The sequence below is a fragment of the Leopardus geoffroyi genome, chromosome C2 (assembly GCF_018350155.1).
Source record: "Leopardus geoffroyi isolate Oge1 chromosome C2, O.geoffroyi_Oge1_pat1.0, whole genome shotgun sequence".
NCBI classification, from domain to species: Eukaryota; Metazoa; Chordata; class Mammalia; order Carnivora; family Felidae; genus Leopardus; species Leopardus geoffroyi.
Window position 1 is genome coordinate 140,323,982 of NC_059333.1, and position 15,557 is coordinate 140,339,538.

Below are 15,557 nucleotides of genomic sequence, written 5' to 3' on the forward strand. Positions count from 1 at the left end.
CTTTGTCACTTTCTATTCGCTAGAAGCTGGTCACCAGCTCCCGCCCACGCCCACGTACAAAGGGAGCAAACAGGGCCTGAACACCAACAGGGAGATCCCCCTGGGGCCGTTTTAGAGGCTGGCTGCCACATCCTCCTTTGTTGATCTTTTGCTGTCGTGGGCACTGCAGGCACGCACACACTTAGGCACACGAGGCTGAGTGCCTTGAATGGGGTTGCACAGGGCTAGCATATTTCCAACTGAATATTCTGGCTGCTCTTGCTTGTCAGGAATTTCAGTTCCAGGACTGACAGGCTGAAAAGAACACAGAATCCCATTCAAGTATTTTAAACTCTGAATAACTTTTCCAAATTAACTTTGCATTTAGTTATAAGGGTCTGTGTTTATAGAGTCCTGAGCCCCACCGTCCTCTCCTCGTTTTGAGGCCATGAAGAACGCTGATAGAATTTCTGAACTTGGTACCGCTCCTCCTCCCCGTCTGCACTTGAGAATGCTCTGCGGAGGTTTAAAAAGTCCAGTTGCCCAGCCCACACTCCAAGCCTATCACATCAGAATTGCTAGCGGTGGGCCCCAGGTGCTGAGACGGTCTCTTGAAAGCTCCCCAGATGATTCCGGTACGCAGTCACCCAGGGATCTTGGGAGAATATGGATTCTGATTCAGCAGGTCCGAAGTGGGACCACGTTTTTAACCAGCCCCCAGGTGACGATTCTGGTCCACGGGCCACACTTTGACCATCACCGGGTTAGGGCAGTGGTTCTCAAGCCTGGCTGCACGTCGGCCTAGTGGAAGCCTGAAAAAGGCCGATGGCTGGCTCTGTCCCAGAAATGTTTGGTCGGGCTGGGCCGAGGTGCGAGCATCCCGCACCCCCCGAGTGAGACCAGTGTGCAGCAGGTTGCCTGCTGCCCTGACACTCCCGGGGTCTTCTTCCGAGCTTCTCTGTCCCCAGCCCCCCCACCCCCCACTCCTAACCGATGTCCTCCCCACCCCCTTTCCTCACTGATGTTCTTCCTCGTGGAGAGGCTGCCTCCAGTGTGGTTTCAGCCACAGGGAAGGCATCCAGGCTGCCAGACCTGTCTCTGGGTGCACCGGGTTCCGCCATCAGGGACTCCTCCCTGTGTGTGGAGCACCACTCTCGCCTTGGAGGTCTTTTAAAAATACAGCATTCATGGGAGTGGTAGCACATTAAATCTCTAATAAATCTCTACTAAATCTCTCCTGGACTTCCTTTTTTTTTTTTTTTTTTTTATTTATTTAGAAAGGGAGGACAGGAGTGGGGGAGGGGCAGAGAGATGAGGCCAGAGAGAGAATCCCAAGCAGGCTCTGCACTGTCAGCACAGAGCCGGATGTGGGACTCAAACTCATAAACTGTGAGATCATGACCTGAGCTGAAACCAAGAGTCAAATGCTTAACTGTCTGAGCCACCCAGGCACCCCTGGACTTCCTCCTCCTAAATGGCTTCTCTCCTTTGCAGTCTCCCAAAACACCCGCAAGCAGAAGGCTCTTTCTTTCTTTCTTTTTTTTTTTTTTTTTAAGTTCATTTATTTTGAGAGAGCAGGCACAGGAGGGGCAGAGAGAAGGGGGGAGAGAGAATCCCAAGCAGGCTCTGCAGTGTCAGCACAGAGCCCGTTGCAGGGCTCACACTCCCGAACCACGAGATCATGACCTGAGCTAAAGTCAAGAGTGGGACACTCAACCAACTGAGCCACCCAGGTGCCCCCAGAAGGCTCTTTCTAAAATGCAAAATCACATTCTACCCTTGGGTACGCTCTCCCATCCTTCCCACTGCTTCCTCTAGGATCCCGTGCCTTTACCAGCTACGTTTCTGCTACTGGATTCTCTGCAGTTCCCGAACCTTCCCAGCTCCCCCGGCCTGTGCCCCTGCTCCTCCCTCTGCAGTGCTCAGCTAGTCGGCTCCTCCTGACCCAGCAGTCAAGTGAGAGCACCCCAGGTGACAGTTCTGTGTTCCCCATGAATCTGACCCAGCACCTAGCTGTGCCCACAGCACCTGTGACATAACTACTCACAAAATAGGAAGGAAATAACCTGGGCTCTTGAATGGGTTGGGGGTGGAAGGGCAAGAAATGCCTAAAGGAAGAGAAGAAAAGGGGATGGGGCCCTCTGCCCTATATATACCTTAGGGTGTAGGGTCACAAGTTTATAGGGTCATTTTATTCTGGGTCTTCAAGGTGACAGTAGCCAGTAGCTGTGGCCGGGGCTCCAGGTGTCATTGAAGGATCACTAGAAAGTGGACACGTGATTGAACAGGCTTTCTTGACCAAACACATCCTTTCCGTTTGGTAACTCTCAAAAGACCCTAGTGCTAATTCAAAAACAATGACTGAGTTTCATAAAGATTGGAAAGGGGTGCCTGGCTGGCTCAGTCGATGGAGCACACGACTTTTGATCTTAGGGATTGTGAGTTCCAGCTCCATGTTGGGCAGGTAGCCTACTTGAAAAAAGGCGGCGGGGAGGGGGGTTGGTGGGGGGGGGGGGGAGTGCGCCTGGGCGGCTCAACTGGTTAAGCTTCCAACTCATGATTTCAGCTCAGGTCATGATCTCACGGTTCCTGAGTTCAAGCCCCCACACTGGGCTCTGTGCTGACAGGGCGGAGCCTGCTTGGGATTTTCTCTCTCTCCCTCTCACTCTGCCACGCCCCTGCTCCCTTAGCTGCTCTCAAAAATAAACTGGAAAAAAACAAAAGCTTGGAAACCCTTTTCACTGGACACAAACATGCATGTATCCCACTGGGATGGGGAGACCATTGAACCCCGACTTAGGAAGGCTATGTCTCTAAAAGGTGGTCTTCCTGTCAATCGGGAGTTAAATCCCAAAGGAAGATGAAGCCAACACGATTTCTACTGTGACCTTTCTCTCTCCCCTCCTCCTCTCCACTCCCCTTTTCCTCTCCATTCTGCTGGCTGCTTTTCAAAGTGTCTTGGTGTAACTTGACTAAATTGGAGCCCTAGCCCTGTTTTTACACACGACCACAGGTCCAGCTTTGGGAGCCCCCGCCTGGAACACACCCTCGTCCTTTCTAGGTCAGCTTGGTTTTGGCCTGTTTTTCTGCCCAAACCACCGAGATGGAGGAGAGTCTTTATCTTGCCCCCCCACCAGCACGCTCAAGGCTGTGGGCTGATCCTTGTGAGCCTGCTGTCATGCAAGTGAGTGAGAGCAACATTAAAGACCCTCAAATACACACAAAACAAGCCAGGCTTTTGACAACCACGATGTTTTGATTCTCATTAATAATAAACAACTTGTTGCAATAAAAAAAAATGAATCAAAATGCATCCATGTCGGGGCCCCTGGATGCAATTAAGTCTGACTTCGGCACAGGTCATGATCTCCCGAGTTCCTGAGTTCGAGCCCTGCATCGGGCTCTCTGCTGTCAACGAGGAGCTGGCTTCGGCTTCTCCGTCCACCCCCCTCTGTCCCCCCCCCTTGCATGTGGCACGCGTCTGTGTGCGTGTGTCTCTCTCAAAAATGTTTATTTTTTTTTTTAAGGAAACGTTTTTAAAAAATTCATTCACATATTCTAAACCAGAGGCCTCTTAAACTTTAACATGCATACGAAACACCTTTGAAAATGTACTTTAAAAAATTTTTTTTTCAACGTTTATTTATTTTTGGGACAGAGAGAGACAGAGCATGAACGGGGGAGGGGCAGAGAGAGAGGGAGACACAGAATCGGAAACAGGCTCCAGGCTCTGAGCCATCAGCCCAGAGCCCGACGCGGGGCTTGAACTCATGGACCGCGAGATCGTGACCCGGCTGAAGTCGGACGCTTAACCGACTGCGCCACCCAGGCGCCCCTGAAAACGTACTTTAATTCTGAACTTCCTTTGGTGAAGAGGATGTTCAGGGACTTAGTGGGGAGAGACATGGCTTTAAAATACAAACATTTTCAAGGTTTTAGTACAAGGTAGGTGGGGGATGTGCTTCCTTATTGCAGAGAATAGTAAGGATTTATAGTAAGGAGAATAGTAAGGATTTATTTAATAGAACACCTGATGAAGTGAAAGCAGCAGGGGGCATTTTCCCCAGCTGTCACACATCATTGTCGTCTGTTGGGTTCTTGTCTTACCTGTGAGCTCCTTAGAAGGCGGTATAGTGCCTGACACACAGTAGGGGCTCAATAAATGTTTATTGAACTGAATTCCTTGTCTGATGGCTGCGTCAGTGAAGCAGATGTAAAAAGAAATTGCCCAGCTCTGAAAACTCCCTTTGGATTTTAGCCAAAACTCTATTTCAGCAAATACTATTAGGATTAAAGATACACTTATTCACAGGAAAAAATAAAATGGGAAGTCACTCTCTTTTTTTCTCATCATGTTAAAAAAAGATCTTTTGAAATCATCCTCTGCCATTTCTTATCCATCAGAATTACATTAACATGATATGTTGCTGTGAAAACGCTTCCCTTAAACACATCAAATGGATTAATGCTGGCACTTTATCAGGTACAATTTCTGTTTCCATAAAACATCTTTAGACACATAAAAACTACTTGAATGAGAAGGAGAAAATCCTTGCCTTCTCACATCATCCAGTCGGCTCTGTGGAAAAAGCTGACATTTCTAGAGGCCCGGCTTTGTTCCCTCCTGCGGGAGCTGTTGCTTTGTGAAGGGGCCAGCCTCTCCCTGGGAACCTGCCTTCTCCTTAAGCCTGTAACAGCCTGGGGAGCCCAGCTGGCTGACTACGGGCTGCAGCCAGCACAGACCAGGTGGAGGAGGGGACCTAGACGGCGAAGAAGGGCACAGGCGCTGAACGAGGTTGACTTCTTGCAAAGCGCAGGGAAAATCTTCATCCTGTCCCTTGGGGAACAGTGGAGACATAGGACATAGACTTGGGGTCATCATGCTGGACATCTCAGAATGCAGCCCAGGACGTCTATGAAAGCCATTGTTGCCCGGAGCCTTCCCTCCCGCCCCTACCCCTCCCTTTCTTAATTTTTATCTTCTGAGGCACTAGGCTTGTGGTTCTCAACCTGTGGCCCCCTCATCCTCGACCAGCAGCATCACCTGGGAACTTGTTGGAAACGCTCATCCTTGGTCTAAGACCTACTGACTCTGCCCTCTGGGTATCAATAAGCCAGCCGGGGAATTCAGACGCATGTTCAAGTTTGAGAATCACTACATTTGGCAAGCCCTGGAAAGGAATCTTTCTCTTTTTCAGCTGGCAAGGATTCCCATCAGTCCTCCAAATTCCCTTCTAAGGTTCCCACCAGCTGAGGCCTAAACTCATCCCTTGTTAGAATTCTGAAGGGTCTTCAAGAGGACGGAAAGAAAATAGCTTTTATTGAGTGCCTGCTATGTGCGGACACCGTCACAAACCTGTCAGGTGCCTTGTTTCTTTAATCTTCAAAGCAATCCTTTCAAGTTGAGGTTACACCATTATAGGCTGAATCATGTCCCACCCAAATTCACATGCTGAAGTCCTAGCCCTCCGTACCTCGGAAGGTGACTGCATTTGGAGATAGGGTCTTTAGAGGAAAAACAAAAAACAAAAAACAAAACGATTAGTTAAAACAATTCCTTTAGGCTGGGCCCTACGCCAGTCTGATTGGTGTCTTTATAAGAGGGGGAGATGACGACCCACAGACCCCAGAGATGTGTGCACACAGAGGAAAGACCACGTGAGGAGAAGGTCACCATGGATAGGCCTCAGAAGAAATCAAACCTGCCAATACCTTGATCTTGGACTTCCAGTCTCCAGACCATGAAAAATGAATTTCTGTTGTTTAAGCCACCCAGTCTCACCATGCAGTCTGTGGTATTTTGTTAGCCCAAACAAACCTCTAAAATGGGTCACAAAGCGTTTCTCCGGAGAGCCCTGACTGATACAAGCATTAAGAACACCATCCGGACGATAAAGATGGCCGCACCTGTTACCCCGTACGAGTAGGTACACCGCAGTAGCTCCTTTCCTTTTTACAGCGTCCTCCTGTACGGCCCGTCCAAAGCCCCATTCTGCAGATGAGGCACTGACACAAGTGATTTGCCCAAGGTGGCCCAGCTGCTGAATGGCAGAGGCAGGTTCTGAAACCAAGCATTTAGACCCTCGGGTTTATGTGTTAACCACCACTCTCCACAGCCTCCCTGCTCCAGGCCCTGTGGGGAGTGTTTCAAGTTCATTGAAGCCTCACTGGAACGCATATTATCCCATTCTTTCGGGTGAGAAAACTGAGGCTTACTGAGGATAAAGAGGAATGCCTAGGGCCATACAGCTGGCCACTTGCAGAGAGGAATTTCAGCCTACGGCTTTGTTCCCTTCAGGGAACTCACTCCCATCAAGGAGGCTTTCTTTTTCCCCAGGCGTTTTTGTGTTTCCATTGGAGACCTCCCCACCCCCACCCCCCCAAGCCTTTAAAACTCCAGAGAATGCACCTCTGATGGAGAATTTTAACAAGAAGCAGAAAATGGCTCTCAGGAATAAAACAAGAACATTGATTATAATGTGTCTTGTGTCTTCTGTGTGCCCATCCTGCTAGAGCCGGGTTCTCTCCCACGATGTTACTTAGACACAAAACAAGCCACTCTCGCAATCTCTACAGCGGTAGAGAGGGGCAGTTAATGATACAAAGGAGCTCAGCTACCAGGCAAATGCTGGCTTCCTGGCTCACTAGCTGGAAGACCTTGGACAAGTTGTCCAGCCTCCATATGCCTCCGTTTTTTATCTGTAAGATGGTTGTGACAGTAACAGCTCCCAGGCTTGTCGTAAGGAGCAGCTGAGTTAATACAGGTAAAGCGCTTAGAGTCATGCCTGGCGTGTGGCAAAAGCTTTTGCAAGTGTTTCCTGGTATTATTATAAAAAAGACTGAAGAAATGCCCTTAGTCCCTTATTGGACAAGTTCTCAGGAGTCTTCATGTCAGCCTTGGGTTGTCTAGGAGAACTGTTTGGTCGCTAAGGATGAGCTTTATGAAAGTCTGTGTAAGTTCATTTCTAAGTACCGGGGGAGGGGAACTGTAGAGAAATGGGCTTCATGACCTACATGGTGTGTCCATGAGTATTTCTTGCCAAACCCAGCCTCGACAATTAGTAAATAGTGTTCTATCGAAATGAAGCCACAAATATCCCCATTTTTTCCCTGCTGCTTTCCTGCCAAGCCACTGTCCTCATGCTCAGTCTCAATAACAGTAGCAATAATAATAATAATCATGTATATTGCCCAATATGTGTTAAAACCCTAGGCCAAAACAACAGAACAGTGTGGAGGTACGTTTTGCGAGCATCGTGCGTGTGTTGGGTTGTGAGAGATGTTATGGACGTAACTGAGGAACAGATCCAATCTCCCAGGAAAGGGGGACAAGAAGAGAAACTTCAGAGAAATATTTGGCCATGCGCCTAAGTCCAAGGGTATTCATTATCATGGGAGCACTGTCAGCGACCTAAATGCCCAGCAATCTAGGAGTAAATAAAATCACGGTACATCCATACAGTGGAATGAGATGCAGTCAGAGAAAAGAACAGGATGGATGTGATCATGCTGACATGGAACTGAGATAAATGATACATAAGAAAGCAAGGCATGCTTTAAAGGGGTGAATTGTATGGTACGTGAAATACCTCAAGAGAGGTGTTGTATATTTTTTTTTTAAAGGCGTAGGAGCACATTGTGTGCTACCATTTGCCTTTTTAATTTTTTTTTATTTTTTTTTTAATTTTTTTTTTCAACGTTTATTTATTTTTGGGACAGAGAGAGACAGAGCATGAACGGGGGAGGGGCAGAGAGAGAGGGAGACACAGAATCGGAAACAGGCTCCAGGCTCTGACAGAGCCTGACGCGGGGCTCGAACTCGCGGACCGCGAGATCGTGACCTGGCTGAAGTCGGACGCTTAACCGACTGCGCCACCCACGCGCCCCCCATTTGCCTTTTTTAAAGTGCACACAAATACAAATGTGTGCCTCTGTTGACCATCTGGATGGATGCCCATGACACTGTCATTCTTGGAGAGGGGAATGACGGGTAGCAATCAGAGGGAGGGTTTCTTTTCCCTGTAATCCATGCCACGCGTGAGTTTAATTTTGTTAAAAATCACGTTCCTGGGGCACCTGGGTGGTTCAGTGTGAGACTTCGGCTCAGGTCATAATCTCGCGGTTGATGAATTCGAGCCCCACAGCGGGCTCTGTGCTCACAGCTCAGAGCCTGGAGCCTGCGTCAGATTCTGTGGCTTTCTGCTCCTTCCCTGCTCACACTGTGTCTCTCTCAGAAATAAATAAAACATTCAATAAATATCACGTTCATGTATTTCCTACTCAATCACTGAAAACAAACTTTTATAAAACAGAGGAAGGGAAAAGGGAGAAACAAGTATTTTTTGAATGATACCGTGTGCCAGGCACTGTTCCAAGATATCAGTCCTCATTCTACACTCACGAGACACATACTGTTATTATTCCCATTTCACAGAGGGGTTAAGGACCTTCCCCAAGCTCTCACAGGAAGGGGGTTTGACCAGGGAAGTCTGCTCTGCTGAGCTTCACTAGCCCCCTTCCCCAGCTTCCTTGGATTTCTGAAAGCTTAGAATTTGAGATTTCCCAGGGGAGCCCTGCAGGAGCTTTGTCAAGATCAAACAGGCTGAAGTATTTTAAAACGTAAAAACAGCTCACAAACAATTCTAAAGCCCCGGGCAAAAAGGTGACCCATCTGCCCGAAACTGGGTTTGCCCAGGAGATGGCGCTCCTGGCCCCAAGAGGTCATCCTCACAGGCTGGGTCTCCCCAGAGCCCCAGGAACTTTGGTTGGGGTGGTGGGGGGGGGGGGGGGCTGACTCTTCAGAGGAATCTCGTCAGGCCCACAAAGAAGTTTCCTTGAAAATTGATGGCAGTGATGTGCAGCTAGCCCGGGCTTTCCCCAGGGCTATAAACGGGTGTTTAATTACAAAGCAGGTGGAAAAACTTCAGAATAAGGGGTCAGGCATTCCACTGTTTGTTTAACTTCTTTACATGAGGACCATGAGATTACACCTCAGATTGGCTGCTCGTCGCGCAATTTACATTTCCTCTGCTAGAGTTCGGTTGCCACAAGGTTGAGAAAGAAGGGACCAGTTTGCTTTTTTTTTTCTTTTTCTCTTGAAAAGGAAAAAGAGGAAATACCATGGGCCAGAGCTGGCAGTAATTCTGAGAAAGTAGTTTATCACTCAGTGGTAATGTTTAGAAATTTCTGAAGGAAAAGTATGTACTGAGCTGGGATTATGGAGTTTTAGGGTAATTTTTAGAACAGACGTTCACGTAGGACTTACTATATGTCAAGCGCTTTATATAGAAGTTAGGTCACGGGGAGGCCGGGCGGCTCAGTCGGTTAAGCGTCCCACTCTTGGTTTCCATTCAAGTCATGACCTTGAGGTGTGTGAGTTCGAGCCCTGCATCGGGCCCTGCACTACCAGTGCGGCGGAGTTTGCTTGGGATCTCTCTCACCCTCTCTGCCTCAACCCCGCTCGCTCGCTCTGTCTCTCTCAAATGAACTTCAAACAATTTTGTACTAAAAATATAAGTTATGTCATTTGATCCTCATACTTGTAGGGAAGTGTTAAGGAAATTGCTGCTTTCTTCAGATAAACCGCCTGGGAGTTCCCAGGTTGATTCAGGACAGAGGGGGCACTGCCGTCAGGATTCCTGGCTCATTAGCTATTGTCACCGGTGTCCTAGTATCTTCAGAGGTAGGGGTTCCTCTAACCCTCGACCTTTATTACCCCGTGGCACTGCGGAGACACGGTTGGAATGTTTAAAAAGAATGACGAAGGCTTTGGGGACGACAAAAGGAAAACAGAACAACATGAACACAGAAAACGTGGCTCCCAGGGTGCAGTCTATTTCCTGGAGCTCTTCAGTCCCCTCCCTCCACGGAAGATGCCAGGAAAAGTGATCCCCGTTATATTCCCTTCTGTTTCCCTCTTGGGTGTCCATCTATTCATTCGTGCATTCATTTATTCACTAGAGACTTATTAAAGAGCCAAAATGTGCCAGGCACCGAAAATACAGCCTTGAATAACTCAAGGAAGCTCCTGCTCTCCTCGAGCTTTCATTCTGGTGGGGGGATAAGGGTATAAATGTATACATAAAATAATGTCTCATGGTGAGAGGTGGTACAGAAAATACAGTAAATAAGGAATTCGCGAAAAGGCTTTATTAGCCACTTAAAGCGATGTCCTCATAAGTATATATAATTATACCCATTTTATACATGAGGAAATCGACATGTAGGCTAAATGACTTGGCCAAAGTCACAGCGGTAAGGCTGGATTCATGGGCTCTCTCTAGAGCCTACTTTTTCTCACTACATCCTCCTGTAGAGATTGTCTTGTCAAGGGTGCATTTGGACTCCTCCAGCTCTGTGGAACACATAGGCTGGATTAGCATATGGTATCTGGTTCATCTATTGTCTTCGTCTATAACCAAATATCACAGACTGGTATTCACAACTATTCTATGACATTCTGCTCCAAGTCACATTCTTTTGGCACGTGAAATACATTCATTCCGTCCAAACGGCCCCAAAAGCCTTAACTTGTTCCAGTATCAACTCCAAAGTCCAAGTCCAAAGTCTCAGCTAAATATCATCTCAACCAGATTCAGCCTTAACTCCCAATTTGTCCTGAGGCAATTCCTCTCCAGCTGTGCAGCTATGAAATCAAACAAGTTATGTGCTTCCAAAATACAATGGTGGGCAGATACAGGAGAGACATCCCTGTTCCAAAGGGAGAAATAGGAAAGAAGAAAGGAATGACAGGTTCTGAACAAGTCCAAAAACCAATGAAGCAAACAGCATTAAATCCTAAGGCATGAGAGTAATCTTCTGTGGCTTGATGCTCTGCCCTCCATGCCCACTGGGGCAGAAGTCTCCCCTTCTGGACCTACTAGGGTAAAGCCCCCCTCCCTGCATCTTTTTCAGGCAGGACTTGGCCCCCATGACTTAACCTGATGGCCCCTCCCCCAGCTCTGTGCCTGGGCATCCTTTGAAATCTGGGTGTCAGTAGCCATGCCCCCACAGCTCACGCATTCTGCAGAAAGTGCCATAGAGACACTGACAAAGTTTGCGGGTTCCTTCTGGAGGGGTGACCACAGTGCCCTAAGTCCACAGGAGCCACGCTCGGGGCAACTCAGAAAGACTAGCACCCCGCCCCCCCACCATACCCCCACCTAATTGTGGGAAGCAGAGCTGGTGATCTGAAGCAGCCCCAGCAGCAAGACAGACGTAACTCGAACAGCAGAAGCCGCCTGGTGACCTGTGAGTTCCCTCAGGTGGTGGTTCTTCCATGTCTCGGATAATAGCTCTAGGCTTCTGTTGAGGTGGCTGATTCATAGTCTCCTTATCAGCTGTGGTTAGGCCACATCCGCAGTGTTCTCTGCCCATCACCCTGCGTCATTTTTTAAAAAATTAATAGGCTGAGAATTTTCCAAATCTTTAACTTCTGCTTCCTCTTTGGTGAACGAGTCCATCTTCAAGTCATTTCTCTCTTCTAGAATTTAATTAGAAGCAGTCAGGGGAACGCAGACCTTTCCTTCAACATTTTGCTTAGAAATAGCTTCAGCTAAATATCCAAGTCACCACATGCAGATTCTAACTTCCAGAAAACACTAGAACCTGAGCACAAATCAGCCAAATTCTTTGCCACTTGATAACAAGAATGGCCTTTCCTCCACTGTTCAGTAACATGTTCCTCATCAGAGACCTCACTGGGATGACCTTTAGCCTGCATATTTCTGTGACATTCTGTTCAAGATCACTCAAGTATTCTCTAGCAAGATTGAGGCTTCCTCTCTGGCTCTCTTTTTCTTTCTGACCTGTCACTAGAATTGCCCTTCAAGCTTCATTCACAGCGGTGTAGGCTTTCTCTAGCACAAGCCTCCAATCTCCTCCAGCCTCTGCCCAATACCCAGTTCCAAAGCCACCTTCACATTCGAGGGGCACCCCACTCCTCAATACAAATCTCTGTCTGTGTGTTTGGGCCGTTATAACACAATACCGTAGACTAAGTGACTTAGAAACAGCAGAAATGTATCTCCCCCAGCCCTGGAGGCTGGGAAGTCCAAGATCAAGGTCATGACAGACTCATTATTGTTTGGTGAGCCCCATTCTTGGCTCATTGAGGTCGCCCTCCCATGTGTCCTCACGTCACCGGAGGGGTGAGGGAACTCTCCGGGGCCTCTTCTGTAAGGTCACTAATCACCTCCCAGAGGCCCCACTTCCTAATACCATCACACTTGAGATTTGGTTTCAACATATAAATTTGGAGGAGGCACAAATACTCAATCCGTAGCACCTCGGCACAGTGACATAAAGTCTCTTGACGGTGGCAACACTTGCCGGAAGCGTGTGCTATCCAAACACTGAAAAGACTGGCAGCGAGACTGAAAAAGACCCACAGACACAGTAACACAGCTCAATCCAGAGCCTTACCCACAACCCAGGTTCGGTCAAAATGGTCATGTTGGTATGTTCCCTACCGACAGCCATCCACCTCGTCCCTCCTGCCTCCTAATAACAAAATAACAGATTGTGCTTTCTTGTTCTTACCCTGAGCCCATCACTGGCACCTACAGTGACGTTCAAGGGCAGAAACCCAACCCAGCCTGACATGCCAGATGCTCTCTCCTAGGAATCTGAAATGTGAGTGGTAGTGTCCAAATTTCTATAGTGGCTGGAATTGTGGGAGGACTGAGAAGTCCTATAGGGTAGGAGGCGGGGTATCCATCATTCTTGTCCTTGCAGAGGCTGGGGTGGGGGGGGAGGGGGTGGGCAGTGTTTTTTTTTTTTTTTTTTTTTTTGAATCATACAAGCTACTCCTCTTTTTATAGTTTAATCAAGGCAGAGAGGTTTTCTGTTGCTTGCAACCAAAAGAGTGCTGAATAATATATAAAGCTATATTCTAGTGGCCCAGCAAGCAGAGAAATCAATATATAATTACAGAATGCGATAAAGTGCCAAAAAAGGGAAGAGCGGAAGCTGGGGGAGACTGACACTGGAGGCCAACTTTAGCCTCGGGGGTCAGAGACAGGAGCTTTTGGGAAATTGTATTTAAGTTGGAACCTTAAGGATGGACTCAGCCATATGAAGAGTGGAGGAAAGACTATTTCAGGCAGAAGGAAAACTTGTGGAAATGCCTGAGAGCAGGGAAGAGCTTAGCACATTCCAGAGACTTAAAGGAAATTAGGGAGGCTGGAGCAAGTGGGAAGAGATGAGCTTTATTCTCTGAGTTAAGTCCAGTGCAGTTTTCTTCTTCTTGGTTAGAGTGGTGAATATCTGTAGTTTCTCCCTCTTGAAAATGGGCAAAATACGAGGTAACATTTAGCTCTACCATTGTGTGTGTGTGTGTGTGTGTGTGTGTGTGTGTGTGTGTGTGTGCGTGCCATAAAGGGGATTCCATTTGGAATTGGCAAGTTTATTCTGTTTCACATGATTTTAGCACCTGCCTACAGGATCTCCTAGGCTAAGAACTTGATTCCTTCAGGATTAACTTGGATAGATCAGATCATAGAAAGTGTACCCTGGGCTTTGGTAGATCCTTTTTTTGTTTGTTTTTTAAAGATTTATTTCTTTTAAGAGAGAGAGAGAGCAGGGGAGGGGCAGAGAAAGAGGAAGAGAGAGAGAGAATCCCAAGCAGGTTCCATGGTGTCAGCACTGAGACCAGTGTGGCGCTTGAACCCACGTAGCATGAGATCATGACCTGAGCCGAAATCAAGAGCTCATTGCTCAACTGACTGAGCCACCCAGGAGCCCCTAGGCTTTGGTGCGTGTGCTTTCTCTCACTCTCTCTCTCTCTCTCTCAGAATAAATAAATAAACTAAAATTAAAAAAAAAAACAAAAACAAAAGAATCTTTCCTTACGGCTGGCTGCAGGAGTAGGTCTCCATTTTCCCTTGCTGTCACATGGGAACCACTCTCAGCTGCACGAGCCCACCCTCTCTGGCCAGTGCTCACATCGTGGATGTTTGCTTTCTTCCAGGCCAGTAGAGTCCATCTCGATGATGTTCTCTTCTGCTGACACTCTGCAGTCACAGGGATCATGTGACTAGGTTAGAGCCGCAGGGACAATCTGTTCTAAAACCAATTGATTAGTAGCCTTAACTACAGCTGCAAAATCTCTATGCCCTTTGAAGTAATGGCCACAGGAGAAACACCAGGGAGTGGAGATCATGGCCATCTTAGAGTGCTGCCTGCCACAGGATATCATTGCTGTTTGCCAGCTCGCGGACTCTTTGCACAATGACAGAAGGTTCTGGCCTCCTTGAGTATGCAGTTAAAAAATAATTTCCTTCTGTCTCCTCCAGCCCATCCGAGATGCCAGAAGGAAAGAAGGCTAAGGGGAAGAAGGTGGCCCTGGCCCCTGCTCTCGTGAAGCAGTAGGAGGCCGGGGCGCCTGGGTGGCTCAGTCGGTTAAGCGTCCGACTTCAGCCCAGGCTGTGATCTCACGGTCTGTGAGTTCGAGCCCCGCATCGGGCTCTGTGCTGACAGCTCAGAGCCTGGAGCCCATTTCAGATTCTGTGTCTCCCTCTCTCTCTGCCCCTCCCCTGTTCATGCTCTGTCTCTCTCTGTCTCAAAAATAAATAAACATTAAAAAAAATTAAAAAAAAAAAAAAAAGAAGAAGAAGTAGGAGGCCAAGGAAGTGTCAATCTGCTGTTTGAGAAAAGACCCAAGCACTTGGCATCAGATCGGACATCCAGATCCCATAGGACGTCACCTGCTTTGTCAAATGGCCCCACTATATCCAGCTGCAGCAGCAAAGAGCCATTCTTTATAAATGTCTAAAAGTGCCTCCTGCTATTAACCAGTCCACCTGGCCTTGGATCGCCAACAGCTACTCAACTGCTTATGCTGGCCCACAAATACAGACCAGAGTCGAAGCGAGAGAAGAAGCCGAGATCGTTGGTCCCAGGCTGAGGAGAAAGATGCCAGCAAAGGGGATGTCCCCACGAAGCGGCCGCCTGTCCTTCCAGCTGGGGTTAATACTGTCACCACCTTAGTGGAAAACAAGAAGGCTCAGCTGGGCGTGTTTGCACGTGCTGTGGATCCCACTGAGCCGGCTGTCTTCCTGGCTGCCCTGTGTCGTAACATGGGGTTCCCTCCTGCATCATCAAGGGGAAGGCCAGGCTGGGGCGTCTCGTCCACAGAAAGACCTGCACCACTGTCACCTTCACACAGGTTAACTTGGAAGACAAAGGGGCTCTGGCTGAGCTGGTGGAAGCCATCGGAACCAATGGCAATGACAGATATGATGAGATCCGCCATCACTGGGGAGGCAGTGTCCTGGGTCCAAAGGCAAAGGCTAAAAAACCGGCCACCAAACTGGGCTAAGTGTATGCTGTTGAATTTTCTGTACATAAAAGTACCAAAACATTCTCTTTCTAGTAGTAATAATAATAATAACAATGATAATGATGGATGAGACCCTTCCACTTTTGAGTGTTCTTTTTGAAGTGTAAAAACAGAATTAGCTACAGGTCTCACCTGCCCTTCTTTTCCCCTTTGATACTTTCCTATCTAAAATAATAATAATAGTAATAATAATAATAAGGGATGGGACCCTTCTGCTTTTTTTTTTTTTAATGTTTAT

The 15,557-nt window shown here is 47.8% G+C and overlaps 1 pseudogene; it reads left to right on the forward strand.

The window, feature by feature from the left end:
• The first annotated feature begins 427 nt into the window (after positions 1 to 427).
• On the forward strand, positions 428 to 15,346 carry LOC123610413 (annotated as a pseudogene).
• The last annotated feature ends 211 nt before the right edge of the window (positions 15,347 to 15,557 follow it).